A 27,609-nucleotide genomic window follows, 5' to 3' on the forward strand; every position below is an offset into this window, starting at 1 on the left:
AATCAACAACCTTCATATTCAACATCGGGAGTTACAATCTAACGACTCTCATATATCAAAGAGCTAAAGCAAAGATTACAAAATGACGATCTTTGCAACGCTCTGACAGAAAGAGACTACAAATCGACGATCTCTTCAATCCAAGACGCAAAACTCATCCCTACATCCCAGAGGTGAAGCACAACCTTCACAATCAACATCGAGAGTTACAATCTGACGACTCTCACATATCAAAGAGCTAAAGCAAAGATTACAAAATGACGATCTTTGCAACGCTCTGACAGAAAGAGACTACAAATCGACGATCTCTTCAATCCAAGACGCAAAACTCATCCCTACATCCCAGAGGTGAAGCACAAGTGGTCTCATTCTAGAGTCAAAGCTATGCAAATGCAGCTCCTAAATGCTGCAAACCGCAGCTTCCAATCGCTGCCCAACGCAGCTTCCAATCGCTGCCCAACACAGCTTCCAACCGCTGCCAACGCAGCTTCCAACCGCTGCCCAACGCAGCTTCCAACTGCTGCCAACGCAGCTTCTAACCGTTGCCCAACATAGCTTCCAATCGCTGCCTAATGCAGCTTTCAACAAGATGCTAACGCAGCTTCCAAATTGCTACGTCTGAGCTTCCAAACACTGCGTTTGAACACAGAATTCATGCCAGAATACGGATTTTGCGTTTGACTCGTTCAAACACGAGCTGAACGGTTTCACAACCATCTTCCACGATCTAAGGGGATCATAACTCTACTTAGGAGTGATTTAAGGGGGCGGTTACATCCCATTAGCCCCACTTAGGAGCGAATTAAGAAGGTGGTTACACCCCTTAATCCCCTATAAATAACTGAAAATCAATTCAGTTCAGGGGTTCGGTCGGTTGGAACTTCTTGGTAGCAACATAAGAGATCCTTAGGTAGGCTTTTGAGGAGATTGACGTCATCCCTCAGCAACATTCGGCAATAGGAGCTTTCTTCATCCTTGGCTTATAGACCGATTTCGGTTAAATCAACACTTTCATAGAGTTTCAAACTCGTTCAGAGTTCTCCACAATGTTAAATCGTGAGGAGAAGATTATGTTCTAGTGAAACAAGACGTCGGATCGTCAACGGAGAGCAAACTCGACGCGAGCATTTGAGGGAGGCACTCCATCGCCACCGTGAAGAACCCAGACTTAAACAAAGGAGAGGATTTGCATCAATCCTCTTCTCTTTTGTAATCAGGAAATCCAATTGTACATGAGATTAAAGGAATACAAATCAATTTTCCTTCGTTTCTTTTACTGCAAATTTTTCCACCAAACAGTTGTATATATGCATATATATACTCGTTTTAAAGCCTTTTTACCCTCTTTCACATGAGATTTACTCCAGCCACCTTCCTCCTCGAACCCTAACCCTAATTGTGAGTTTTAGGAGAGTTTTAACCCTATTTGTTGAGAGGAAGGTGGAGTTTGGTGATCGTGGTTGAAGAGGAATCTTGCATACACGTGGTTGAGGAGTTCAACAGCACTCTGACACAAGATAATCTTCATCCAAACATGCACCCTTAGTAAATTTAAAGATTTAATGAGTTTAATTCACTGCTTAACATGTTTATGCTTATTTTCATGTGATAAAAGGTAGGTTTTTATAATATATCTTTAACCCTTGATAAATCTGATGTTTCGTTGCTATTTATATTAGAAATATGATCATGATCATTAGGGTTAATGTTAATTTTGTTTTTATCTTGCTTAATTAAGTTTAACCCATGTAAAAACTCTAGTTTTGTCTTTTAATTGAACTTTTAGGATAAATAACTATGCTTAACCTAGGTTTGTGAAATCTAAGTCATATAAACATGTTTAAATGAATTTTTCCTCTGTTCACGAGTAGTATTTATCATGTGTTGATAATTATGTTTTTTTAATTAAGTGCTAGTTTAGAATTTTGGTTAATTAGGATGTTAACCCTAATTTGATTAATTTAAGAGTTTAATTATTATTAAGATAATATCTGTCAAATAATTTTTGCATTTAAATCTTGCTTTATACTTCATGATAATAAAGTTTTGCTTTTGAACAAGTTGCAAAATACGAAACATGCAAAAGTTATATCTGTGCTGTTAGTAGTTGACTACTAAGCTTAGTAGTCGACTACTAAGGTAGACTTCCTGAATACAGAGTCTAAATAGACTCAGTGTAGTCGACTACTAAGTGCAGTTTTCCTGAGTTTTGTTTTGTAGTTGTTTGAGATGTGTTTGCGAGGTTCAAGCCGCACTTCCTCACATGTAATTACACAAATACACAAGTACAGTGGCATTTCACACACATGAGCATCCTAAGGGTTTAATGATTAGCGATTTACAATTTAAGACAAATGGTATATACATAAGGGTTTCCTTGTTTGGATTATTTCGCTTGACATACTAGTCTCGTGTTGTGGATTTCTTGTTGGTTTCATTAGATTGTCTATTCTTAGTTCAAGATTAATATTTAGTTATCTACAATTTGAGACAATGGTATATACATGAGAGTTTTCTTTGTTTGGATTATTTTGCTCGACGTACCAGTCTTGTGTTGTGGATTTCTAATGGTTAATTTCATTAGATTGTCTATTCTTAGTTCAGTATTAATATTTAGTTATCTACAATTTGAGACAATGATATATACATGAGGGTTTCCTTGTTTGGATTATTTCACTCGATGTACTACGTCTCGTGTTATAGGTTTCTAAATGTTAATTCCATTTAGATATAGGATAAATGATCTAGGTAGACTATGCTTATAAATAGATCCTCCACTCTATCTAGTAGCCCTTCCCCTGGGGGCAGATTGAGGTGATCTTGCTGTAGTACTCTGATGCTCTTTATGTGGTTCTTTTTATTGTTTTCCCTTCTTTCAGGTAGCACAGAGGTACAGAGAGCCGCATGATAACAAAGTTCTTGTATAGTCGCCGTCACATGAGTTTTTAGAGGCTCCAAAGTAGATTTTATGTTTTATTCAGACATTAGAATTTCTTTCTCATTTTGTAAAGGCAGTGTGTCTTAGTACGATTCTAGTTGGTTCATGTTGACATTCTCATTATTTTAGTTATCAGATGTATTACAGTTGAGACATGATTCTTTTTATTTATGAGATATCTTTTCTATATCATGTCTATTATATTATTCCCTTATTTTGCCTGTTTTGTACCTGCACTTCTATTTGATTCCACTAGAGGATATTGCTGTGATTGGTGAAACGTGTTTATGCACAATGTGGGTGTATGGTAGATTTGACATCTCTGGATTCACCTTGGACTGTAGCCATGTGTGAAACTAGGGGCGTCACAATTACAACCGTTTGAACAAAAAACCATTTGGGCAAAAGTCTATGTGTATGTTTATGTGTGTGTAAGTATTGGATGTATGTATATTTCTTTATGCCAGTGTACATATGTATGCGAGAGTGTGTGTATATTAGCGTATGTACCATATTATAATTAATCCAATGCATCTGAGACCTAAGCTCCTCCCCGAGACTGTCTATCTTAGCTACCCGAGCTCTAAGATTAGCATTCTCGCGACGTAGCTCCTAATTAGAAGTGCCAATTTTTGGTATGGAGGACGCCCTCAAATAAGACCGAGTGGCACCCAATGCCCATGGCTCTTTCATAACCACCATAATGCCCTCCATGCAGGGAATCTAAAATCTGGGTGAAAGAAAGTGCATCGTCCTCTGTGGCTAAATTGACCCCTGATAAGGTTGCCTTCTCGATTACTCGATTCTACACAATACAAAGTAGTCAAATGTAAGTCGACAATACAAAAGTATATATATTTAAGAAAAAAAACAAAATAGAAGGATGACTATAGCATAAAAGTGAAAGTAAGATTAAATGCAATCTATTCTAAAAGAAGAGCTAAGGTGTGGGTATCTATTCTGCATATTCAATAAACGAATTATAACTGTGATGACCTCTCGCCTGTCGTCGAAGAATGATAGGCGTAGTTGTTCAACTTCAACAACTGTCGACGACCCATCAAACGCAAAAGTCTTTTCCTCAACCCAGCACCATCAAACTCCCCCTCTCCTCACCCAAATACCACCGCCATTGAGGCTACCGCCATCCCCTCCGCCGATGACGAGCCCAAGTACAACACCCATTTCAGATGGTGGGCACATCCGCAACCCTAATGGCTCAAATGGGTGGACATTCTCCAGGCCCATATACTCCCACCTCTGGAAAAAAAGCTGGCATCTTTGATCCAATCACGGCCTCCAAGATCAAAATTAAAAGAGACCCATCTCCTCTTTTGTAGGTTTCTAGGTTCTGGTCCAAACAAACCAATGCCTTCATATTTCCTTGGTCTGAAGCCACTTCAACATGACAGGGCTCTCGGTGTGGGTATCTATTCTGCATATTGTAAAAGAAGAGCTAAAAATGTTACATTTCATATCGATATCCTTTCCAAAGAAACTCTATTGTAAGCTTTGATCTGGGTGTTGTTAAGGTGCTGATGGTAAGCTATATGGATGTATTTTCTTATGTTAGTTCTCTTGTTTTGATGATGATTTACAAACACTATTATTGGTGCTAATTGCTTGTTGAGTCATATTGTGTAGATTACAATATATCAAGCAAGTTAGCGCCATTATTGAAGGATTGTATGGAATATGAGCTACAAGGATGATATCCAAGGAGGTGGAAGAAAATTGATGAAGAAAAGTTTTCAAGAGCACAATACAAAAGAGAAGCTTAATCAATATGAGCAAATATCAAGACCAAAGAATTGTGTTGTTATATGTGAGATATTTGAATATTTTTCTTTCTCTCTAATACTTAATGTAGACAAGTTATTGAGTTGATAACATTTGAAGCTCATTGGGTTCACACACACACTTTCATAAAAATATTGTTTTTGAACTATTTTGAAAAATGAGTAGTTTTTACAATTGGGAAATGGTCTTTCAAAAATTATTTTTCTAACATGTCCAAAATCATGTTTATAAATATTTCCTAAAGTTTTATATTTTTTTAGAATTTATCTGCTATTTTAAAGGCACTTAAAAACTCAAGTTCATACATGAACAATGTTTGTGCAGGTTTATGAGTCGACTCATGCCTGTGATGAGTCGACTGATAAACTATGCTGGAAAGAACAGAAATGTCTGCTGAGTTGACTCATGATCCTTTAAGTCAACTCATGCAGGATGAGTCGACTCATGATTTTATGAGTCGACCCATATCGTGTGTTTTCAGCCTGAAACGACTAGTTATGAGTCAACCCATGAACAGTATGAGTCGACTCATAACACTGTTAACGGCTAGTTTTTGTACCAGCTGGTTTTTTAGGATCTTAGTACTTGTTTGGGTTTTAGGCTATTGTTTGGGGTTCCTATATATATCACATTGCTCTTTTCACTTCAGTAAGTAATTTAACAAGAGAAAAATCTTAAGTTTTATTTTCTAAGTGTTCTTGAGCTCAAACTTTCAATTCTTAATCCTCAATTGTGTTTAAGCCTATGCTTTTCCCACATCCACACTCCACAACCCTTGAGCTTTACTTGTTGTTTACTTTATCCTGGTCATAGGATTGTTGTGAGAGTTTTTCCTTCTTCCATTGTGATTGTGTGGTGAGATTGATCTCGAGGAGGTCATAGGATTGTTGTGAGAGTTTTTCCTTCTTCCATTGTGATTGTGTGGTGAGATTGATCTCGAGGAGATCACTTGTGTGGATTGTAAATTGTGTGGTGAGATTGATCTCGAGGAGATCACTTGTGTGGATTGTAAGATCTCAAGAGGAGATCGTTGTCAAGAAGTTTCAGCTTCCAAATCGGGTGTGATAGTGTATTTACCACTGGAAGAGATGGTCGGGGATGTAGGTCGGAGGACCGAACCTCGTGAATATATCGTGTGTCACTATTGGCTAACTATTCTCTAAACTCTTTCTCTATTTATTGCCTTTGCATTTATTTTGGTTGGTGTGTTGCATTGATAATTTTTTAATTGCATATTTATTATCTCATTATCCTATTCACCCCCCCCCCTCCTCTAGGGTAATTTTATTTGATATCAAAGCAAAGTCTCTACATATTTACTAGGTCTAAACACCTTAGAGAAAAGATCCAAATGGATTCTGCAGTGAATGTGCATATGCTTGAAGGTCAATTCATAACTACACCCCCTTTGTTCATCGGCAATAATTTTGCATACTAGAAATCTAGGATGAGAATTTATTTACGATGCATTGATCTTAACATCGTAGAGATAATAGAAAAGAAATATGTTGAGAAGTCTAGTAAATATATGACCGAGCATGAAAGGCATTTGGCTAATCTAAATGTTAAAGGCATGAATGCTTTGATTTCTGGTCTCACCCTAAATAAGTACAATAGAGTCTCCACATGTGCAACCACACATGAGATTTGGGGGAAACTATGTGTTACTCTTGAAGGAACCCCCGAAGTCAATGAGTCCAAAATTAGTAGCCTCATGCATGATTATGAGTTATTTAAGATGCTTCCTAATGAGTCAATTGATGGCATGTTTTCGTGATTTACTAACATTATTAATGAATTGCATAGCCTTGATAAGGTGTTAGAGAACCAAGAGAAGAATTGCAAAATACTTGGCTCTTTAACGCCAGCATGGGAGCCTAAAACTACGGCTATCAAGAAAGCCAATGATCTCACAACGCTTACACTTGATGGTCTCATTTGCAAGCTCAAGGTCCATGGGAAGAAGCTCAAGGAGAAGGAGGAAGAGCTACAATGAGCAAATTAAGAGCCATCCCAAAAGATAAAAACTATTATGCTCAAAGGAGCAATTGATGATTCCTCCTCCTCGGATAGTGAAGTAGATGTCTCTAGAGAAGTGGCACACCTCTCTAGAAGGATATCAAGATTAATAAAGATTAATAAAAATTTTAAAAATTGTTCTAACAAGTTCCCTTATCGTGTAGGTAAATGCTTTGAGTGCAATGAACCGGGACACATAGCAAAGGACTGTCCTAAGATAAAAGAGAAATACATGAAGTACTATAAGAAGAAGAAGGCGATGTGTGCGGGATGGAAGGAATCCAAACCAAGTGATTCAGATAGTGACGAAGAAGCCATCAAGATTGCTCTTCATGATCCAAACACGTACTTCATGGCTCATGAAGATGAGGTATAATCTGTCTTCGATGATGAATCTTTGTATATGCAGTGAACTAGGAGCCGCTCTTGAGGAATTAAACTTTGAATTTAAAAAGTTGGCAAAAGAATATTCTTCTTTCTAAAAATTACATGACTCATGTGACTCAAAATTTGCGCAATTACAATCCTCTCTAAATAATGCCATTGCTTTAAAGGATGAAATAATCGGAGATCTTGATTTTGAAAATAAACAATTAAGATCTCAAATTAAAAAATTGAAAAATGAACATGCCATGTTAAAGCAAATCATGCTTCCACTAGTCATAATCATCATCAATTTAGAAGAACATGGTATCATTGATCTCATAACCCCATCTACACGAAACATTTCATTTGCACATATTGTATGAGATATGGTCATACTTCCACATATTGTAGGATTAGAGATAAGATTTATGAATATGGATTGATGTGGGTACCTAAGGGTGCCAAGAGTACTAACATATAAGGACCCAAGATTTGGGTACCTAAATCTTCTACCTCTTGCTTACATGTAGGGAATGTCTAACACAAGACGTAGAGAGTTGTCATACATTTATAGTGGTTGCTCTCATCACATGAAGGGTAACAAGGACTTATTTGTAACCCTATCAAGGATAGAAGGAGGTAATATCTCCTTTGGTGGTGATGAGAAAGGTAAAATTATAGGTATTGGTAATATTGGTAAGATACCTTCTCCCGTTATTGAGGATGTTTACTTGGTAAAAGGACTTAATCATAATCTCTTAAGTATTAGTCAACTTAGTGACAAAGGCTATGATATTATTTTTAAATCAGATAAGTGTACTATAAGTTCAAAAGATAAAGCTATTTTTGTTGCCCTTAGAAAGTCTACTGTATATATTTTTGAGATGAATGAGCTTTTAGATCAAGATATGAATTGTCTTACCACGGTGGATGGAGATCCTTGGATTTGGCACAAAAGACTTGGTCATACTCACATGAGGTTAATCTCTAAGCTATCAAAGAAGAACTTGGTAAGAGGACTACCAAGTCTAACATACATTAAAGATTCACAATATGAAGAATGTGCCAAAGGTAAACAAATAAAAAACTCTTTTAAACCCATAAATGAGGTATCCACCACTAAACCTTTACAATTGTTTCATCTTGATTTATTTAGTCCTATGCGTGTTGCCTCATTAGGAGGAAAACATTATGTGTTTGTTATTGTTGATGATTTTTCACGCTTTTACATGGGTTATATTTCTTGCTAATAAAGATGAATGTTTTAAAGAATTTTCTCATTTAGTAAAAAGAATTGAAAATGAAAAAAATTTAAAAGTTGTAAAAATTAAAAGTGATCATGGTGATAAATTTCAAAATAATTTTTTAGTGATTTTTGTGATAATCATGGTATTGCACATATTTTTTCTGCTCCAAAAACACTACAACATCATGGTGTAGTTGAACGAAAAAATCGTACCATACAAGAGATGGCACGTACTATGATTAATGGTTTTGATTTGCCAAAATATTTTTGGGCGGAAGCCGTCAACACGTCTTGCTATGTTTTAAATCGTGTTTTAATTAGACATATTTTTAAGAAAACATCTTATGAACTTTATTTTGACGAAACTCCAAATATTAGCTATTTCCGGAATTTTGGTTGCAAATGTTTTAGTTTGAACACAAAAGATCACCATGACAAATTTGATTATAAGATTGATATTGGTGTATTTTTGGGATATGCATCAAGAAGTAAGGCTTATAGAGTTTTCAACAAACAAACATTGGTTGTTGAAGAATCTATAAACATTATCTTTGATAAAACTAATGATGGTTTGCAAGATGGTGTGCCTAGGGATGATGATGATATTGAGGAAAGATTGGACCTCATGCAAATAAATGACAAATCCTCAACGGATGCACCAAAAGATGGAGAAGGGAACCTTGAACAAAATCAAGAAGAACTTTCTAAGGCATGGAGATTTCCAACGGATCATCCCAAGGAGCAAATAATAGGGAGCCCATCAAAAGGAGTTTTAACTCGCTCAAAGGCTATGAACAAGTATTGTAATGTAGCTTTCTTATCCCAAATTGAACCTAAACGTATTGATGATACTTTGAATGATGATTTTGGGTTTTAGCTATGCATAATGAATTAAAAATTTTTTCAAAAAAATAATGTTTGGAAACTTGTTCCTAGACCTAAAGATTTTTATGTTATTAGAACAAAATGAGTTTTTAGAAATAAACTTGATAAATTTGGCATAGTGAATAGAAATAAAGCTCGTTTAGTTGCCCAAGGATATAATAAAAGAGGGCATTAATTATGATGAAACTTTTATACCGGTTGCAAGATTAGAGTCAATTAGAATATTTTTAGCCTTTGCTAGCTTTAAAAATTTTAAATTGTTTCAAATGGATGTTAAAATTACTTTTTTGAATATTTAATTGAAGTGGAGGTGTATGTCGAGCAACCTCCCGGTTTCATTGATCCACTTTTTCCTAATCATGTTTACCAGGTATAAAAAGCTTTGTATGGGTTAAAACAAGCTTCTAGAGCTTGGTATTCTTGCCTCTCAAGTTTTCTTATTGATAATGGTTTTTTAAAAGAAAAAAAATTGATAATACTCTATTTATTAGAAAAAGGAAAAATTATTTTATTTTGGTTAAAATCTATGTTGATGATATTAAATTTGGTGCCACTAATGAATCATTGTGCAAGAAATTTTCTAAAGTTATGCAAGAATAATTTGAGTTCAGCACGATGGGAGAGCTTATATTTTTTCTCGGTCTCCAAGTCAAACAAACCAATGATGGGGTTTCAGTGTCACAAAGCAAATATACAAGAAAGTTGGTCAAGAAGTTCGGAATGGAGAACTCTAAACATGCACCAACCTCCATGAGTACCACCATAAAGTTGGACTTGGATGGGAGTGGTGAGAAGGTAGACCAAAAGCTTTATCGAGTATGATAGGTAGCTTACTTTATCTCACCTCTATTAGACCGGATATTATGTTTAGTGTTTGTGCATGTGCATATTTTCAAGCTTCTCCTAGAAAATCTCATCTACTTTCGGATAAAAGAATTATTAAATATATAAATGGCACAAGAACTTGGTTTCTTTTACCCTAAGAACACTTATTTTGATCTTTGTGATTATTGTGATGCCGGTTGTGCCGGATGTAAGGTAGACCGCAAGAGTACGAGTAGAACATGTTAAATTTTGGGTAACTCACTTGTTTCTTGGTCTTTCAAGAAATTAAATTTTGTTGCCTTATCTACTACGGAAGTGGAGTAGATTGCCATCGGCTTTTGGATGAAACAAAATTTAGTTGATTTTGATTTACACTTTTATGATGCAAAATGTTTTTGTGATAACACTGGTGCAATCAAAATTTCAAAAAATTCTGTTTTGCATTTTAGAACAAAACATATAGATGTACGACATCACTTCTTACATGACCATGTAGAAAGGAAAGATGTTTCTCTTGTTTACATTGACACAAAATCACAATTAGCGGACATCTTTACCAAACCCCTTAGTGAAGAAGATTTTTGTCGTATAAGAAATGAATTAGGCACTTTTTGAATGGTTTTATTGAAGAAGAGGTGTATGTCGAGCAACCCCCTAGTTTTATTGATCCACTATTTTCTAATCATGTTTACCGGGTACAAAAACCTTTGTATAGGTTAAAACAAGCTTCTAGAGCTTGGTATGCTCACCTCTCAAGTTTTCTTATTGATAATAGTTTTCCAAAAGGGAAAATTGATAATACTCTATTATTAGAAAAAAGAAAAATGATTTTATTTTGGTTCAAATTTATGTTGATGATATTATTTTTGGTGTCACAAATGAATCTTTATGCAAGGAATTTTATAAAGTTATGCAAGAACAATTTAAGATGAGCATGATGGGAGAGCTTACATTTTTCTCGGTTTTCAAGTCAAATAAACCAATGATGGGATTTTCGTGTCACAAAGCAAATATGCAAGAGAGTTGGTCAAGAAATTTGGTATGGAGAACTCCAAACATGCACCAACCCCTATGAGTATTACCATCAAGTTGGATTTGGATGAGAGCGGTGAGAAGGTAGACCAAAAGCTTTTATCGATGTATGATAAGTAGTTTACTTTATCTCACCGCTAGTAGACCAGATATTATGTTTAGTGTTTGTGCATGTGCACGTTTTCAAGCTTCTCCTAGAAAATCTCATCTAATTTTGGTTAAAAGAATTATTAGATATATAAATGGCACTATAGAACTTGGTTTGTTTTATCCTAAGAACACTTCTTTTGATCTTTGTGGTTATTGTGATGCCGACTTTGCCGGATGTAAAGTAGACTGCAAGATTATGAGTTGTACATATCAATTTTTGGGTAACTCACTTGTTTCTTGGTTATCCAAGAAATAAAATTGTGTTGCCTTGTCCACTACGGAAGCAGAGTACATTACCCCTGGCTTGTGTTGTGCACAACCTTTATGGATGAAACAAATTTTAGTTAATTTTGATTTACACATTCATGAAACAAAAATATTTTGTGATAACACTAGTGCAATTAATATTTCAAAAAACTTTTTTTTACATTCTAGAACCAAACATATAGATGTACGACATCACTTCTTACGTGACCATGTAGAAAGGAAAGATGTTTCTCTTGTTTACATTGACACAAAATCACAATTAGCGGACATCTTTACCAAACCCCTTAGTGAAGAAGATTTTTGTCGTATAAGAAATGAATTAGGCATGTGTATTCTTTGAATACTTATTTTGATGCCTTTTGCTTGCTGTTGATTTTAAGCAATCGATTTCATATCTATTTTCTTTGTGATCTACATTGTTAAAACATGTTTAAGCACACAAGAATACTTAGAGGAGTAGTTGGGAGAGACGGGGTCAATTCCAAGAGGAGTGGGTTGGTAGTAATGCCTAGGGAGATGTCTTAAATCAAAACACTTGAGGAATATGACATGGGTAGGCCAACACTTAGAGAAGTATCTTGTGGGTTTTAACACATGTATATTATATTTTTTACCCCATATTGATGTTGACAAAGGAGGAGAGAAATCTCTCAATTTAAGCACATAGATAGGGGGAGAGTCTTATAGATAGGGGTAGTAATTATCTATAAGCTAAAATTTTATTTTATTCATACTCTTGAACAATGGTACTTTGTCATCATCAAAAAGGGGGATATTGTTAGTTCTCTTGTTTTAATGATGATTTACAAACACCATTATTAGTACTAATTACTTGTTGAGTTATATTATGTAGATTACAATTTATCAAGCAAGTTAGTGCCAATATTTAATGATTAGACGGAATATGAGCTACAACGATGATATCCAAGGAGGTGGAGGTAAATTAATGAAGAAAAGTTTTCAAGAGCACAATACAAAAGAGAAGCTTCATCAATATGAGCAAATATCAAGACCAAAGAATTGTGTTGATATATATGAGATATTTGCATCATTTTTTTTCTCTCTAGTACTTAATGTAGACAAGTTATTGAGTTGATAACATTTAAAGCTCATTGAGTTCACACACACACTTTCACAAAAAACATTGTTTTTGAACTATTTTGAAAAATGATTAGTGTTTACAATTGGGAAATGATCTTTCAAAAAATCTTTTTCTAACATGTTTAAAATCATGTTTATAAATATTTCCTGAAGTTTTACATTTTTTTAGAATTTATCTGCTATTTTTAAAAACACTCAAAAACTCAAGTTCATACATGAACAGTGTCTGTGCAGGTTTATGTGTCGAATCATACCTGTGATGAGTCAACTGAGAAAATATACTAGAAAGAGCAGAAATGTCTGCTGAGTCGGCTCATTATCCTTCAAGTCGACTCATGCAGGATGAGTCAACACATGATTTTATGAGTCGACCCATATCGTGTATTTTCAGGTTGTAACGACTAGTTATGAGTAGAGGGCTCACAAGAAGGCTCTTACATTAAGATCATCGGGGAAGAAGGCTCTTACTGCTGAGGAGGAGGGTGAATTTGAGAAGAGGGCTCACAAACCTGTTGAACCCAAATCTTCCAAGAAACCGAAGTTGATGAAAGACGCGATGAAGTCTGAGCCTTTTGTATCGAAGCCTGTTGTGACTATAGATAATGAAGACGAGGAAACTTCTACTCTGTTATCTCCTCAACAACTTGAGTCTCAGTCAAACATCCCTGCTTCGGAAGACTTAGGAGGTGAAGGTGAACCAAGTATTGGGAGATCAGAGTTTGTTCCCTTGATCCAACCCATCGCTTCTATTTCTCTAGGCCAATCATTAGAAGGATTTACTCCTGCACTTATTTAGTTAGGTTCTGTAACCTTGCGGGACCTTGTCATGCAGCTAGAGAATGCCATGCAGCAAGCAATCTTGCTAGTTAGCCTTAGGCAAGGTACTTATGTAGACTTTAAGCCCTTCTTCATGAATTGCTTAACTAACATTAGGTGTTTGGGCGAGAACCGACAGGCTTCACATTGCCTAGTGAATCTTCTTGAGTTCGAGTTATATTTGACGCATTTGGAAAACTTGACTCATGCTAACTTGCAATCCGAAACGGAATGAGGTTTTGCTCTACTTCAAACTACAAAAGCCCATGAGCAAGAAGCTCTTCGCCAGAGTTTATCTGAGAAATAGGCACGTATCACGAGTCTACATGAGCAACACGACCAAGTACATGATGCACTAACTACCTCTGCTACCACCATTGCTCGGTTGAAGGCTTAGCTCACTGAGGAGGAGTTGACTATGCAAGGGCTCCATCTTAAGAGTGTTAAAATTCACGATACTCAGTGAGGAGAAATGCAAACTCTTGATGCACGTTGGAAAGAGGCTGCTGCTGCTGCGCCTATTGAAGCCGAGCTTAGGAGGGAGGTTGCGGAACAGGTTCGAGTGGCCCATGTGAAGAAGCTTTCAGATGTCAAGGCCAAGCTCGCATCTATTAACCTGCTGGGCTCCGATGCTTGAATCTTTTATTGCTCTTAGCCGGGTATAAATTTTTGTATCATTTTCATACCAAGTATCGTCACTCTGTATCAAACTAACAATGCTGAATGAAAATGATATTATAATGCTTTTCATTGCCTTTTCCTTATTGTGTTTCAACTTAAGACAATGAAAATATTGAAAATGCTATAGGTGTAATGTTAACTTAGCATCAATTAGAAATTCTTCTTATTATCACTTAGAATAATTCTAAAAAATTTCAATCGTCAGAGGTGTAATGTTAACTAGACGATATACAAGTTGAATGATTTATTACTCTCCATTCAAATGAATTCTGAGTAACCAACCCCCAGTTTGAGTAAAGTTGATTTATTATCTCAGACTTGGCTGGGGATTAGGAGAAAGGGGGCTTCATGATCTACGAGTAATATTTCTTGAGAAATTTTCCATTAATTGGCATCATGAGCCTGTCACCTTTCTGGTTGATGAGATGATATGCTCCATTCGAATAGACTGATTTTATTACGAAGGGTCCTTCCCACTTGGGATTGAATTTCCCCTTGGTCTTGTGTGTCATCACCATGGATTGTCTGACTGCTAAGACCAGGTCACCTTTCATGAAAATTGATTCTTTGACTTTCTTGTTGTAGGTTTTGGAAATCCGGGCTTGATACAACTCGATTTGTTGTTGAGCCTAAAGTCACCTGTCATCTAGTGCTTCCAATTCTTGAAGGCATAGTCGATGTTGCTCTTCTTTTGTCATCCCGTTTGCATGGGCAACACTCAGGGATGGGATCTGGATTTCTAAAGAAAATATAGCTTCGCAGCCATATACCAAAGAAAAAGGGGTGGCTTTTATTGGGGTTCTCACCGTTGTACGGTAAGCCCACAGACATTCGCCTAGCTTTTCATCCCAATCACGTCTACTTTTGGAGACAAATTTCTTGAGAAGTTTCATGATGGTTTTGTTGAAAGCTTTTGTGAGGCCATTGGCTGGTGGATAGTATAATACCGTCGATGCGACACTTTAGATCCTGAACCTGTCGCAGAATCTCTAAAAAACGTGACTGACGAACTGCATTCCATTATCATGGACTATTCGTCTCGGTACGTCGAAGTGGTAGATGACGTGATGCTTAATGAATTTGATCACATTTGAGGCCTTGACCTCTTAAAATGAAATTGCTCCTGCCCACTTGGAGAAATAATCGGTTACTGCCAAGATGAACCGATGTCCTTTGGCCGTTGGCAGAGTGATGGGTCCAATAATATCCATTCTCCACATCTCAAATGGTCAAGATGACGATGTTGGGTGCAGGTTCCCTGGTGCCTGATGGATGAAGTCACCATGAATCTGACATGCATGACACCGTTTAGCATAATTGACAGCGTCTGCAAACATTTTAGGCTAATAGTAGCTAATTCTTCGGAGGCGATCTCCTAATTTGGACCCAGGTTGGTGAGCTCCATACATTCCACCATGGGCTTGTTTAAGAGCCTCATGCACTTCTTTTCTGGAAAGGCATCCAAGCAAGACTCCATCATGTGATTTTCGGTACAATGTTTGAGAAACCGCATCAAGTAGAATCAATGGGCCTTCCGTTTTACGTGGGCCGCTTCTTTAGAATCATCGGGTAGTATCCCATACAATACATAGTCAATATATAGGAATTGTCAATCCCTTGGTTCAAGCTTAATTGAAATTGCACAGGCGATCTCTGTTGTTGCTTCATTTGAGTAGTCTTCTAGGGGAAACTTGGAGTGATACAATTCACGACCCGTAACAAATATTGTTGTGTCAGCCCTTGGTGGTAATGCCAATGAAGTTGCCAGCGAAGCTAGAGCATCCGCATATGTATTCTGTACTCATGTGATGTATCCAATAAAGAAGCCTTCAAACTTCTAGGCTAGCTTGAGCGCGGCGAAGTGGTACGGGACTAAGTCCTCATTACGCACTTTATATTCTCCTCGGACTTGATTCACGATGAGTTGAGAATCACCGTAAGCCTCGAGATGTTGAATATTGAGCTCCTCGGACAACTACATCCCTAATAGCAAAGCATTGTACTCCGCTACATTGTTGGTGCATGGCTCGATTAGAGATACTCCTCTTGGGATTACGTGACCGCTTGGGGATACGAGTACCACCCCCACGCCAACGGTGATTCCTCCATTAGGGTTTGCTCTGGACGCGCCATCAAAGAACAATTTTCATACTTATATAACTTCTTGAGTTGTAAAAGCTTTGGTGACTTCATCTGGTAAATCTTCATATAATTTGGATGATTCAGATAACAGATGGCCGGCTAACAAATTTGCCAGAGCCTAGCCTTTAACAGCCTTCTGGGGTATAAATTACATGTCATATTGCTATAGGAGGATCACACATTTTGCTAGATGACAATTCAGAGAAGATGGTTTTGTCATGAACACTTTCAAAGGATTTACCTTAGAGATGATGTGGATTGATTGTCCGACCAAGTAGTGTCATATTTTTTGAACAACAAATACTAAGGCAAGACACTCCTTTTCTACCGGATTGTACCGATGTTTGGCTCAATCATGGTTTTGCTAAGGTAGTAGACTACCTACTCGTGTCCTTGGTCATTGTTCTGAGCTAACAAAGTTCTAAGAGAATGATCCAAGGCTCTCACATATAACAGGAATAGTTTCCCTAATACTAGGGCCACAAGGATAGGTGGTTGTGTAAGGTATCTATTGATCTCCTCAAATGCCTTTTGGCAAACTTCATCCCAAACGAATAAGACTCCTTTCTTCATCAACATGGTGAAGGGCTGACAGCATCCTGAGAGGTTTAATATGAATCTCCGGGTACGCCAATCTGCCTTGCAAGCCTCTGAGCTTGTTGATATTTCTCAGAGGTGGCATTTCTTGGATAGCACGAACCTTTTCTAGATCGAGAGAAATACCTTTAGATGTGACTATGAACCCTAGGAATTTACCACTAGACACCCCCAAGAATGATTTGGTTGGATTCATATTTAGTTGATGTGCTCGAATGATGTCAAACATCATCTTTAGATTTGCAAGATGATCGCCTTTGTTTTGGCTCTTTACTGCAATATCATCCTAACACTTTATCTTTTCACATAGGTATTCGTGGAAGATTGTATTCATAGCATGCTAATAGGTTGCACCAGCATTCTTCAGTATGAAGGGCATTACCGTATAACAGTACACCCCCAGGGGTGTTCTGAAAGCGATGCACTTTTCATCTTTAGGGTACATTTTAATCTGGTTATATCCTAAAAATCCATCCATAAAAGACATCCTCTCAAATCCGCAAGTGTTGTCGATCATGACATCCATGATGAGGAGTGGAAATTCGTCCTTCGGACATGTAGCATTTAGGTCACGAAAGCCGATGCAAATTTAGACCTTGCCATTTTTCTTAGGTACGGGAACAATATTAGCAACCCATTCGGGGTGTTGTTCCTCTCTGATAAAGCCTAAGTCGATAAGCTTTTTGACTTCTGACTCAATTGCTTCCATGATCTCTGGACAGAACCTGTGTTGTTGTTGTTTGACGGGTTTCACAACTGGATCAATGTTAAGATGATGCATGACTACTTTGGGATCAAGGCCAGGCATGTCTTCATAATTCCAAGCGAAGACATCTATATATTCTCTGATGATAAGTATGAGATCTTCTTTCTCTGGTGGTGATAAGCTCTCGCTTATGAAGATTAGCTTAGGATCACATTCATCCCTCATGTTGACCTGGATCACCTTATCTTCAGTGGGCGGCTCACGCTATTCGAAGCGCATATCCCACAAGATGTTAAGGTACTTGATCTAAGGATCATTGGTTGATTCAATCAATTCTTGATCGTCCTCTGCATCTTTGACCGGATGACTAGGTGAAGCTATGTTCACGGACATGCTTTTAAATATTGCTCCGATACTTATATCGGATTCCCATGAGGATGCTGTATGAATTGTTTTGACACAGACAGTTGCCGGTCTCATCTTCTGAAAGGGAGGAGTTGAAACATAACCAAACCCCCTTCTAGTTTTGTGATAATAATCAAGAGGTTTTCCTTCTAAAGCAAAAGATCGAATTAGTGCTCGCCTTCCTTTCCCGAAGTGTAAACCTTCCTGTTTACCAAAGTTGTAACTCATTCTTCTCATCATATGTTCATAATAATGGAATTGTGGAGTTCCGAAATCATCTTATGAACTTTCATGACCGGATAATTCGGAATTGACTTTCCCAAAATAGATGGGATTTTGCCCTTTCCTTTTGGACGAGACCATGAATAAAGCCTTCTGTACATCCTCCTTCTTTATGAATGCGGTGAAGGATAATTTGATGGGAAAAGTGAGTGATGCCTCAGCGTACAATGTGCGCCATGAATTAGTATATGTATCTGTATCTGTCTCTATTTGTTCATATTTAGAGAACACATCAGACAAGTACGCCAAATTGAAATATTCATTGATGTACCACTCGCCCTCACTCGGTATATTTTTATTGTTCTTATTCTGACCCATTACATTGAAATTCAACTCCCATAGACAATCTTCCTTAGGATCGGGCTCGATGTCAGCTTCGTTGCCACTGTCGGCGGCCTCATTTGACTACTCTGGCTCTTGAGAATCCAAGTAGAAGACCGAATTGGTGTAGAAGTTCTCCACCCCTATGAAAGGTTGCTTATCAGTGATTAGGGTTTTAACTTCTCCCTTCTCATCAGTATATTTCATGACCTGATGAAGAGTAGATGAGACAATTTGATTCGCATGAATCCAAGGTCAACCTAATAACAAATTGTAAGACGTGTCAGCATCTATGATGTAACAAGTCACTTTGGACTTGAGATCTCTGATTTGACACCTGAGTTTGATTTTACCCAAGGATTGTGTGCTATTGGCGTTAAAGCTGAAGATGGTTGTCTGAGTAGAACTCAATCGATGCAAGGGAATCCTAAAGACTTGCATGATCTTGTAAGGCATGATGCTGAGCACCGACCCTAGATCAACATGTACACGGTTGACCTCAAAAGAGATGATATACCCTATATAGTACAGTGGTCTATCATGCTTGTGTTTAATCTGCATATCTTCCTGAGTGAATGATATGCATGGCAGACTTATTGTAACTTGTAGACATCATACACAAGATTATCCTTTAGAAGCTTCTACAACTAGAGTAACTTGCGTAATAAAGCTCTCTGTGTTTGTTAAAGCTTCAATTAGAGCTTCCCTTATGGTCTTGGACAGTCGCAAGAGCTCGTATAGGGTGACCCTCGCAGGGATTTTAGCCAATTGTGCCATGTCGTTGAATCAGAAGGGAGTGCTTGATCCTCTAGTCTCCTGTTAGAGAAGGTTCTGGTTGAAGCGAAGCTCCTTTTGTTTCCCTTTATCGGTTGTCTTCTTAGGAGTAGAACCCCCAACCTCTTGGGCTTGTTCTTTTGTTCCTTGAGCATTTTGGTCGTAGTTTTTCAAATATACTTTCCCTTATCGGATGCCAGGTTTATCTCCTTGATCTGTCGCAAGAACAATCTTCTCTTCTTCCAAGTCTGTGAGAGGTTTGAGATGATCATCATCCTCATTTATAGAGGGGCTAATAATATTAGATGACTTATACGTGCCTCTTTTTTTCTTAGAGAATGTGCTCATTCACTTCTGGTCTTCGATTAGATTAGCATGAACCCACATCATCTCTCCTTTTGGAGTAGCAATGGGTACCAAACCTTTATCCTTCTGACTGTGTGGGTCAGCATTTTTCATGTGCATTTCTCTCTTAGGGATATGGATAACACCATCTGCGGCTGCTATAGGAGGAAAATCTCCGAACTGGACCGATATCAAATTGGTGGATACAGTCTTCTGTTCTGGCTTTGGCTTAAGCATATTGGCATAGACCAGATGTTGCAGAATATCCTTGAAGATATAGCATCTCTTTGTTGGATGTCCTAGTATTCTATGATACCGGCAGTAGTTAGGGTCATCCACTTTTTCTGCTTCTTCGGGTTTCTTTACTTCAGGAAGTTTCAGCTTGTTGTTCTTCTGAAGTAGCTGGAATAGGGTGTCCACATGTTCCTCTTTGAAAGAGTATTGTTTGGGAATTCTTTGTTGATTCGATGCCTTGCCCTACTTTGTGGGTGGCGCTCGAGTGCTGGTATCGATGGCCAGAGTCGCTTTTCCCTTGGATCTAGGAGCATTTCCTTGGTTGCGTTATGCTTGTGGCTTTGGCTTATTAGCTTCTTCGGCTTTGACTCGAGCAACGATCTCTTTAGCCTGCTCTCCTTGGGAGACAATTGATTCCAGGAGCGATATTCTGCTAGTCCCATTTGAGCTAAGGTATAGGTCTGCAAGTTGTGCCTGCAAGTTTTCACCAGAGTAGATTGTGTCATACCTGATGGGCATCGTAAGGCCATACTTCAGAATCTTTCGACGAAGATCTTGATAGACTCTCCCTTCTTTCTCTTGGTGGCAAGAAGGGTTAGGACAGATACTTCTGAGTCATCTTCGAATAATCTAGCATGGAATAGCCTTTCCAAATCTACTTATTTCTGAATAGACCTAGCAGGCAGCTTTATAAACCACTCGAAGGTAACCCCCTTAAGGGTGTCGATGAATAAACGAGTGAGGATGGCGTCATTTGCTATCACATCTCTAGTTTATGATTTAAAGTAGTAGATGTGTTGGTTTGACGACCCCGTGCCATCTAAAACTTGTAGAGTTGGGGCCTTGCACTTTGGCGGATACAGAGTTGTGTCCTATTCTGCGGGATAAGACCGCACTACTCCATGATCTTAGAGCTCACTCCTATTAGCAATAGTATTAAGGCGAGTTTCGAGCTCCTCCTTCTTAGTTGACTATTGAGGATTGTGCTCATTCTCGTCATGTTTCTCTTCTTTAGAGGTAGACTCTATATCATGAGTTTCATGATCTGAAGTCTCATGCACTTTCTTCTTCCCCTTTGATTTTGTTCTTCGGGATGATTCATCATTTTGGACCTTTTCTGCGACTAATTGAGTCATCAGATCTCGCAGTTAGTTGAGAATCTCCTACTAAGCTTAGAGCATAGCGTGATGCTCATCTACTCTTCTTGCCAAGTCTTCAGAGCTCCCTGTCATGTAAACATTATTCCCATGCGCTACAAAAGAACTTGAGGACTGAGACTGTGCGATGGCTGAGTGTTCAAGGTCAGAAGTTGTTCCTTTAGCTAGTCATTTATAATTGACAGGAGGAATGTCTCCCATCCGAGTCTGAGTGTGTCGATATATTCCTTCGAACTCATCACAGATTTCTATGACGATCGACGAACGACTTGTTTCAGAGTCATCAGAGCTAGGAGCTGAGGCTTCCCCCCTGCCGATCATATTGATAGTAACCATAGGATATTTGGTCTCTGAGGCTTTCTTCTTGTAGTGTTATCATCGCTTGGTAGGTCAGGTGATGTTTGTCAACCGGACGAACACTGACCGTCTTGGTTCAGAAGTGCAACATGGACATTCTGAGAGGACTGCAGAGGTAAGTTGCTCATAATGACATGAATGGGCGGCTCGTTGCAATGGTCTTTCTATCAAAAGCAACTCCCTTATGTCAGATACCTTGGGAGATTCTCTCACAGAACATAAAGTTGGATATGGAAACCCCTATCCATTAGTGGACGGGACTGGTTCTTGTTGAACATGGATCTTGAATCCATGTTGATCTCATTGGACACCACGGACCACATCACGTTCTGTTCGAATAACACCAGACCAAGGTCTATGTTTTGTTGGTGAGACACAGTCCAGAGACTTGCGTTTAGAATCTCTAACATGCTCCTGAGAGCTGTGTTCATATTGGAAAACGCTTCACTAAGGGTCGTGTTTTAAAATTGAAATGCGTCCTTGCGGGCTACGTTCTGATGTTGGAACGCGTTCTTAAGGATTATGTTTTGATTTTGGAACGTGCCTCTGAGGGCTACGTTTCATGTTGATCATGCATGGCTCATACTTGGGCTCATCAATGTGAGGCTTGCGTTCTGAAGCAGAAACACAGCGTTCAAGTTGAGGCTCAAAAACATGGAATTCACATTGATTAAGGGATCGGTTCTCTCAGAGATAGGCTCATCACAAGGATCTTCTCCTCCATCGAGTAACATTCTTCTTTGCTTGTTTTAAGGCCTTTGTAGTGAGGTCATCTGCGTTGACGGATCTTGTCACCACAATGGGCCTCTACTGACATGATACATGTCATTTTGATGCAGTTGTGAGATCTTCGACTCATTTGACAAGTCTAGCATAGGCCGAGCCCACTCCTTCAGTGGAGGGACTATCGAGCCATGTAGTCTAAAGGGGAGGGCCTCCTTTAGTAGTTTAGTAATAGTTTTGGTCTCTTTTGAGACTGCATGGACCTTGCGCATAGCCTTGGGGCTAAGGGATCCGGAACTAAGTACCTCTTCGTACTTGGCCTGATCAAACTCCACGATGAGAGTCTCAACCATTGTTCTAGCGAGATTGACGTCAGATTGTACCACCACTTCTTCATCTATGAAGCTAGTCCCCAGCGGAGTCACCATCTTTTGCTTGTGGGAAAGATTGAAAAGAAGAATATGAGGTCAAAATTGCTTTATTCTCTCTAACAGACTTAGAAAAAGAATGACCTACAATTCTCTCAATGCAATCTCTCTCTAACAAATTTAGAAAAAGAAATTATAATTCATCTCAATCGGTCTCCCGAATTACAAAAGAGAGAAAGATCGACAAAGACCTTTCCCTTTATTTAACTTGGGTTCTTCTTGGTGTTGATGGAATGTCTCCCTCGATATCCGTATCAAGCTTGCTTTCCGTTGACAATCAGAACGCTTCACCCCGTCAGAACACAGTATCTCCCTTTTGATTTGATGTTGAGAAGAACTTGCATGGCAAGTTTGAAAAATAACTCTTAACGAGTTTAAGAACTCGGAGTGAGTTTAAAACTCTGTAATGTAGGACATGATCTAATACACACTAAAACATTAGGGGGGGTGAATAGTATTCTTTTAAAATTTATGCAAAGTAGATTATAAATTACAAGAAAGATAGCAACAATCACAGAAATTTGCAATTACAAACATAAGCTTTTATACTGGTTTCACCTCCCCGGTGTACATCCAGTCCCCAAGCAAATCCTACTTTAGAGTTCTACTATGATTTTGAAAAACTATTACAAAATCAAAAAGTAAATCTGACCAATTTGCTAGGTCATGCAAATTGCACACAATCTCTTCACTAAGAGATCACAACTCTCACAACCGAGAGAACTTTCTTTGAATCAACAACACAATTCCTATAAGCCTTGAATGTATAGTGATATGCACCAGTGGATTTAGAAACTTTTTAGTCTCTAAAAAATGCATTAATACTTTGTATATGGGATGAAGATCAAAGGCTATTTCAAAATTCACTTTTCTCAATACTTTGGCAAAAAATCTGAATTTTTGAACTCTTAAGAATGCACCAACATTAAAGATTATAGATAGGAATCAATGGTGCAAATTTCTGAACCTATAACCTATTTATAGCCCTTGAAAAGATAAGTTTTTAAAACCAATTAATGGATCAAAAACGGCTATAAACAGTCACAAATTCAAACTTGAAATGTTAGAAAAACTGTCTCTGTAGTCGACTATAACTCATAGTAGTCGACTACACAGAGTTCAAACAGACTCTGTGAAGTCAGAATTTTTCTTAGTAGTCGACTACACTGGTCATTAGTCGACTACTCTGTGAACACAGAAAGTCTGGAATTCAGATTCAACTCTTATTAGTTGACTATACTGTCTAGTAGTCGACTACACTATAATTTGACATAAACTTAAAAATTAAATTTAACCTTAGTAGTCGACTACATATAGTCATTAGTCGACTACACTGTATTTTTACAGAACAAATTCCAAGCCCAAGTCCGGTCTATCATGTGTGTGATTTTACATTAATTCTCTGCAGCAAAGTCCGGACATTTGATCCAACTGCAGCAGCTACAAGTCCGGCCATTTTTTTTTCTTTTTTTTTTCAAACAAGCCTGCAGCCGGTCCACTTCACACATTAATTCTCCATTCATTTATTGAGCAAATCCGGCCCATGTCGACTACATATAGTCATTAGTCGACTACACTGTATTTTTACAGAAACTTAAAAATCTGTCTAAGTCTTGAGTAGTCGACTACTCTGTATATTAGTTGACTACATTGTTATTTAACAAAAACTTGAAATTATGTCTAAGGCATGAGTAGTCGACTACAATTGTTAATAGTCGACTACACTGTCAAATGACAGAAACTTAATATTTTGATCAGTGTGCATGTAGTCGACTATAAATCTTATTGGTCAACTACTAAGGGGTAAAAATAATATGAATGAAGTATTTTGAGACTCATTCTTTAACTATAAAATCTTATGGTTAACATAGGGGATTTCTATTATTAACCAACACACTAAGCATGTGTTAGTATGTTCTAAACATTATGTGTGTGTATGTGTTGTGAGTGATCAAAGCTTGTACAATAATTCTAAGTAAAGAAAATGTAAAATTTACATTGTATATGTTTAAGCACTTCATCATCTTTACTTCATATTGCCTTGAGCTCATCATGCACTTTTGTTCACATATTTGAAGTTGATATCTACATTGATATGTTAGTGCACAATAATACACATAGTGAATAAATTATTATCATCAAAACTATATCTTAGGGACATGATATCCAACATTCTCTCCCTTTTTGATGATGACAAATAATTTATGCACATGTAAGTGTATAACAAAAGAAATAAATATTTATAAGCATTATATACTTACTCCCCTGCATAAAATGATATTAGAGTCTACAATTCAAGTCTATATCATAAAATAGCATAATATTCTAATATCATTCTCCCCCTTTGTCATTAACAAAAAGAATTGAACATATATCCTAAACATGTAATTATTTCATCTTCATAAGCTAATACTTCAAAAAGATCATCCAATTTGTGAACGTAGTCTATTACTTCACCCATCCAAATTGGAAGGCAAAGACTTGCCATAAAGACCAAAAGTTCGATGATTTCCATCGTCACAATCTGTTTAGAATATATATAGCTCATGAACATCATATGTGTAGAAAATTTTGCATAAACATAACACACTAAGCATGAATGAATTGAGCATGATAACATAACATACTAATCATGAATATATGATAACATAACAAGCTAAGCAAGCTTAGTAGCAACATAAAACATAGTAGCAACACATTACATAAGTTTTAAACAAACCAAATAACTAACACATAGTTTTGTTGACATAATTAAACAAACAAAGAACTTAATTGTTTTGTTGACATAATTACACACAAACTGAAACTAGTCCAAGTGTTATATGATGCATGCTTGATTTTCTAGCTTGAAGGGCCTGGAGGAGGTGGATTTCCTTAGAAATACGCATTGAGCTTCAGATCCAAGTTATCCAACTTCTTGTTTATTCTTCTTGATAGCTCAAAATGGAAGAATTCTAAGCATAGAGTGCTCGTTGTCCAGTCTCCAACTCAAGAATACGAGCACACAACGTGTTATATTGTGCATCAAAAAAACACGAAGGTTCAGTTTGCGTAGGTGGAGGAATGTGGCTTGAAGAGGGTCCAGCTTCATGAGAGGATTGTGGTATATCTTGTGGAATTTGTTCTTGTGTAGGCTCATCTTGGTGAATTTCAAAGTTAGTTAATTTCATCCGAATTAAGGCATTGGAATCAAAGAGCTCGATGGAACGAATCATAGAATGTTTAGTTTCGAGTTCTACATGAAAAGCCTCAAAGATTCTTGTGAGAAAGGCTCCAAATGGAAGAAATCCCTTAGGTAGAACTAAAATATTTTCATAATACACCTCAGCCCAATTTACTTGAATATTACCCATAGTAGCATATAGGACCTTGGCTAAGTCAAGTGAGATAAAATGAAAACTTTCCATTTTCAGAAATAAATTATAGGCAAGAATTCGGGCGATAAACCTAGGGATGGGCCTAAGTTTATTGGAGTGATTTAATAGTTTGCCATGTGCGGGAAGGAAAATATGATTGAGAGCAAATATTCATCCGCCATTTTGATACTTAAAAGACTAACACCTTAAGGAATTTTGAAAATTTTTCCTAGTCTCTTAGGAGTTAGATTGATTTCAACTTCTTTCACAAGAGTGTTAAGAACGTCGGATTGTCTATCGGTTTCAAGTCTAGTGATATTAATGTAAAATAATTAGACCAAAAGAGGATAATGTGATTTTTTATTTTTAGGGGAAAATAGATCTAACAGTCTAATATTGCAAAATAATCACTAAAATTGTGAGTGATAAAGTCATCAAATTTAACAAATCGACCGGTAGTATTTCAAAAGTTTGGTATTCTTTGAATTGAGCAAGCAAAGTATGGTCTTTTAGATATATTGAATAGTCTTCTACAACATTAGAAGGACCAGACCGAGGCCTCTTAGATCTAGACATGTTTTTTGTTCAAAATTTGAAAAAGATCAAGAGAAGGAAACTTACCAAACTGTTGAAACACTAGTTGATGATAGTAGTCGGCTAATTGAAGTTGTAGTCGACTACAATGACTGAAAAACTCAAGAAACAATAAGAGTTTTGGGAAATTTTGAGGAAAAAATGAAAGATTTGAGGATGCCCTCACCTAGAATCGGATGAACTTAGGAGGGAGAGGGCTTTGCTGTCAGTTTTGGGAATATGAGGGTGTGGGTAGTTTAGGAGTTATGGTAGTTTCTTACGTAAAAAAATCAATGGTTTAGATTAAATAAAAAAAATTTAAATCTAAGGTTGAGATTTAATCTAAATAGAAGTTGATGTATGACTATGATTCATTAGGTTAAAAATGAATGGTGGAGATCAATTTTACTTAAGTTTAACGGGTATTGGGTTTTGGGTTTGGTGGGTAAAAGATCCAATATGCAAAAAAAACTGTAAATGTAAAATTGCTAGTGTAAGTAGTCGACTATACTATAATGTAGTCGACTACACTGCAGTTGACAGAGTTCTGTAAATTTGTGCTGAACTCAGATTAGTCGACTACTCCTCCTATTAGTCGACAACTAAGAAAACGACAGAATGTGATATATGCAATTCTTGTGCATGTAGTCGACTACTAACCTAATTAGTCGACTATTAAGGATGTGTATGGGGTGGGGTGTAAAACTCGGGTCTTGATGCAAGATTTATATTATCTATGTGTTTGTTACAAATTAATAAAATCCGGGATTTACAACAGAAACAGAGAGAAGACCCTCCTTGTTTAACATGGGTTCTTCGGTAGCGGTAGGACGCCTGAACGCCTCTCTCGATTCTTATGTCGAGTTTGCTTCCCTTGGACGATCCGATCAAAGTTGTGGTGGAGCTTTAGTATACAGTAGAAACTCGCGTGTGATTGAGTTCGAATATATTCAAGCTTGATGATTATCAAACCCGAATGCTTAGAGAGGGCTAATAAGCAAGAGTTTTCAAAGAGCCGAGAGTCTTAAATCTGAGAGTTTAGATTGAGTCTACTTCAATAATCCAAGCAAAGAGCTAAGAGAG

The sequence above is a fragment of the Asparagus officinalis genome, chromosome 6 (genome assembly GCF_001876935.1).
Source record: "Asparagus officinalis chromosome 6, Aspof.V1, whole genome shotgun sequence".
NCBI lineage: Eukaryota > Viridiplantae > Streptophyta > Magnoliopsida > Asparagales > Asparagaceae > Asparagus > Asparagus officinalis.